This window comes from Chlamydotis macqueenii, chromosome 21 (genome assembly GCF_036417535.1).
Source record: "Chlamydotis macqueenii isolate bChlMac1 chromosome 21, bChlMac1.mat, whole genome shotgun sequence".
Classification (NCBI taxonomy): Eukaryota; Metazoa; Chordata; class Aves; order Otidiformes; family Otididae; genus Chlamydotis; species Chlamydotis macqueenii.
Window position 1 is genome coordinate 40293 of NC_141576.1, and position 4500 is coordinate 44792.

A 4500-nucleotide genomic window follows, 5' to 3' on the forward strand; every position below is an offset into this window, starting at 1 on the left:
GTCGCCAAAACTGTTACCGAAATCCGGAATAAAACTCCTTAACAGCAATGAGAAGTTAAGAAGCAGGCACTTCTTCATTGCAGCGCTGGGCGCACGGGGGATCGCTCCACCTAGCGTGCGCACCCATTTGATCAACAGCACGGGTTAAATACACATTAATTATACATATTCATTAAATTCCAAGAAATAATATGCATAAACATAAATTTTCTGAGAAACCATTACCTCATTTCCCTACCCACTCGCGCATGCCCAGTCTTTTGAGTCGAGGGTCTTTTGGTGGTCTTGGTGGTCGTCAAAACGCCCCCTCCTCAAATTCGCTGGTCAAACTCCTCCTTGAAATCTCCATATCTGGTCTTGAGAACAGGTCGCGGTGCTGCTTGATTTTCCTGGCTCCAAAGTGATGGCTCAGGGCCTATTTCTGCAGGTGGTGTTTGGGGGTGTTTGGGACTTACCATTGTATTAAAGATATGCTAGGCTAGCTTCTAACAAATGCGTATTATAATATCTCTAGGGTCCCACTCCCTCTAAGGACAAATAGATTTCGTATAAAACTTAACCTATGTGACTACAGTTCTACAGTTAGCAAGAATCACCTCATACTGATATTTAATTTTCAACATTTATGTCATGTAACAGAGCGCTTACTGCCTGTGGAGAGGAGCTGCTGCAGCTGAAGCTGGAGAGGCCACAGAAAGGTAAAGAAGAAGAAGAAACCAAAGGCCAGCCAGCCAGCAGCTGCCTCCCGCTGCAGGCCAGAGAGAGCCTAGCCTGCCTCTCCGGGTGAGGAAGGATCCCTCTTTGTACTCTTCAGCAGGCCAGACCGCCAGTGCGCACTGCACAGTCTGTATGTGGAACCTGAAGCACGGTACGGCCACATAGCGCGCGAGCGAGCGAGCGTGGGTGGGTGGCTACGTGTCTAGGAAGCTTTTTGTCTAAGAGCTGTAGGACACCCACGTATTCTCTTAGGTGGAGGACAGCCAAGTGGTCGGAGTTACAGAAGAGGAGAGAAGCAGAAAGCAGCATCTGACCTGTCAGATTCTCCCAGCAGTGCCGGGAGTGAGAGCTGTGGTGAGTCCCCGGCCCCTGGGGCTCTGCCTCCTCTCTTGTGCGTCCCTGTCCTTCCCTGCCGCTCCCGTGACCCCTACCTTTCCCAAGCTGCTGTGATTTGTTGTTGTTGTTACTGTTTCCTTCTACCTCTCCTCTTCTGTCTGTTCTTGTATGCTCTTCCCCCTTTCTCTCTCCCTTTAAATCTCTTGTTCTACCGCTTCCTTTTGTTTTGTATCCCTGCACTTTTGTTCTGCTCCCTTTCCTTCCTTTGTTTGTCCTCTGTCTCTGTCCTGCGGCCCATTGCTGTTTTTGCCTTTTCCATCTCTTTGTCCTGATCTGCATCCGTCTTCTCCCCCCACCTAATTTCTCCAGCCTGTTTTCTGGCCTGCTTTTCTTTGCGCCTCTGCATGCCTGCCCTGTGCCTCTGCCTTTCTATCTCTCTCTTTCTTTTCTTATCTTTCTTTCTCTATCTCTTTGTCTTGCGTACTGTCACTGTTTTTTTTTTTCTGTTCTGTATCTCACTGTCTGTGACGTCCTCTGTGCCCCTGGATGTGTTTGCAGCCCCTGGGTGCAGAGCTGATGGCTGAGGACAGGCACAGGGAAGGGGGTGATGTGCTGTGGGGCTTTGGCAAGGGCCCCTGCTCCTGATGGGCTCCAGCTGGGGCTGGAGGTGGGGCAGCCCCAGATGGGTCCAGTGAGGCTGAGGGTGGCCCTGGCCCTGGCCCTGGCCCTGCTGTATGAGGGGCCTCCAGCTGTAAAGGGGGCCGCCTGGGCATGGCTGCTGGAGGGGACTGAGGAGTGAATCACAGGCAGGTGCCTCCAGCAAGGAGTGGCTGGTCCATCTGAGCCCTCCCTGACAGAGCAGACACCAGGACGCAGTGCCAGGAGCTCCGTGCCTCTGTCGGCCACGTGTGCGAGCCACCACGTTCTGCTACATTTGTCATTCAGCCCTGTCCAGAACGTAGCTGTGGTAGAAGTTAGATAGCATGCATGGTCTTGCTAGAAATGAAGCCTGGAGCATTTGTTTTCTTGTAGGAAGCTAAAGCAGGTGGTTTTTGATAATGTTGTCATTGCATGTAATGACATACTTTTCTAGTTAGCTTGGTATGACACCTATTTTTTTTCTACCTACACCCCAGAAAAAGTAAGTTGAGCTTTGCGTCTCTCAGCATCTGAAGCACCACGAGCGGCAGTTGCAGCGTCGGACTTCTTGGCAATGAGTGGAGCCGGTGAGCAGAGCACTGCGGCGCTTTTGAGGAGGAGAGTGCCATAGAAGAGATTGGTGGTAAGTGGTGTGATGTTGAAGGGCGGTGCTGTTTGGTAGGTTTTATTTTTGGGTTTTTTTTTTTTGCAGTGGTGATGAGGAGCTGGGCGAGGAAGCGCCATCTTAGTTAGCATGGGGTTGTTCTTTTGAGGATGGAATCTGATTTCTGGCCATTTGAGAGCTAAGTTGAGGGACCACAGCCGAGGAGGGAAGAAGGTTGAAAACTGCAGGGAGGGTGTAGTAAATTGATGGGAGGAAGAGGGCTCCCTGGGAACAGTCTCTCTCGGGAAGGTGAAGGGGGAGACGTTACTGGTCAGTGTACGCTGGGCAAGAGTGTTGCAGCCTGGGGCGGTCTGCCTTTTATGCAGTCTCTAGGCTGGATAACGTTTGTGGGCCTGTAGAGGCGCTGGCAAGGGCCGGCGAGGAGCAGCACGAGCTTTCAGTGCTGGCACTTTTGGTGTGGCAGCAATCGTCTGACGTCCGTTATTTTGAGGCCTTTTTTCCGGTGGGTGGCCGTGCAGAGTTGACAGTGAAAGCGGGAGCACTGGCGTCCAGGAAATCCCAGAGCCCTCCTCTGCTCGGAGGCAGTTCACGAGGACAGAAGTGTTGCTGTGCTCCTTAACAAACAAATATTCAACTTGGCACATAGAGGGTGAGGAGATCTCGGCTGTACTTAGGGTTGAGAAAATGTATGTAGGCATCTGTGTCTGTCCCCTGCCTGTATGTAGGACAGCGGTTCGAGTGAAACTAAAGCTGCCAATGAGTCAAAAAAAGGCCCGGGTGTCTGAAAAATGCAAAAGCTTTAAAGGCCGGTATCAGCAGCTGTACCAAAGGTGCTGCAAGATACTCTGTCCTTCACGTGGTTTTAGTCCTGAGAAACCTCGCCCCAAAAGGAAGAGTTAGATTCCTGCCTAGCTTCAAACTAAGGGGTTTTTCCCTCTCTCTACTGAATGTCTGCTGCCAGCATTTCACCGTGGTCGCCCTTTCCTTGGCCATGAAAGTACGAGATGGATGGAAAGGAGCCGTAGCGGTCTGCAGGTACAAGGTACGTCTATGATGCGTGACTGCATTTTTCCTAAGGGACTTGCCGCATGGATTTTAGAGTGAATGTTAAGAATGTGGTGATTTTCCTTCTGTAGTCTTTTAACTAAATATTCAGACACAGGAAAAATCAAATGAGGTGTGGTCTGGAGCATAGTCTGGCCATGGGAAAAAAAATATTCTGGACAAGGAAAAAAAAAAAAGCCACTCAATTTGGGGATAGTTGGTGTGACCCAGTGGGAGACGGAGGGGTTCTCGCTGGGGATTACGCAGTGTGGGTCCATTGTCCGGTGTGGGTCATCTCGTGCAGGTTATGCCGGGTGAGTTACGTGCTGTGGATTGTCCTGCGTGGACTCCCTGCTATAGGTCATCCTTACGCACCTTTCTTCCCACACGTACCCCTTGTCCTTGCGTGTCCGTCTCTCCCTCGTATCCGTCCCCACTGTCCCGCTCTGTGTTTCTCAGCCCTCCTGACGCGTGGATCAAACTCTACAACTCGGAGAGAGTTATAAAGCAGGCATGTTTATTTGGCACCGGGTGCGTGGGGGATTGCTTCTCCAAAAGCACGCACGCTGACAGCACATTTTACCAAAAATGTATCCGGTGCAGGTACACACATTCCTAGGATTGCACAATACAGACATACATGTGCATAAGCGAGGCGGGGTTATTAAAAAACCACTTGCGTTAGCATTTCAGATCTGTCTCTGGTGGTCGTTTACTTCTTCAGGGGTCTGATCTTCCTCTAGATGAACTTCAGTCATTCACCCATGCTCTCCTTTCACTTGGGGATTTCAGCAGTTTCTGAACGACTCCTGTTATCATGTCCTTTGCTTGACATATTAGTCCTTGACTGAATACCAGTTTCTTGACAAGTACCAGTCCCTGATAAGCTTAAGTGAGTTTCAAGGCCAAGAGGATTGTTAGGCATTGTCTAGCAGACAGTTAGTCTCCTAAATCAAGCAGTATGCAGACAGTCAGTCTTCTAAATCAAGCAATATTTAGCAGACCGTTAATTCCCTGTATCACTTGCAAATGCTTTTCACTAAAACACCCCCCCACCGTGTGAGGTTTTCCTCCCTTGTGAGTTTTTTTTCCCCTGTGTTTTGCCCGTTGCGTGCCCTGCACTCTTGTTTTGTGTCCCT

General features: G+C 50.2%; 1 long non-coding RNA gene across 1 annotated transcript; it reads left to right on the forward strand.

Moving 5' to 3' along the window:
- Positions 1–768: 768 nt before the first annotated feature.
- Positions 769–2276, forward strand: LOC147598129 (uncharacterized). Its single transcript, XR_015260878.1, has 3 exons — positions 769–868; positions 970–1071; positions 2190–2276. It is a non-coding gene; the product is annotated as an uncharacterized LOC147598129 (long non-coding RNA).
- The last annotated feature ends 2224 nt before the right edge of the window (positions 2277–4500 follow it).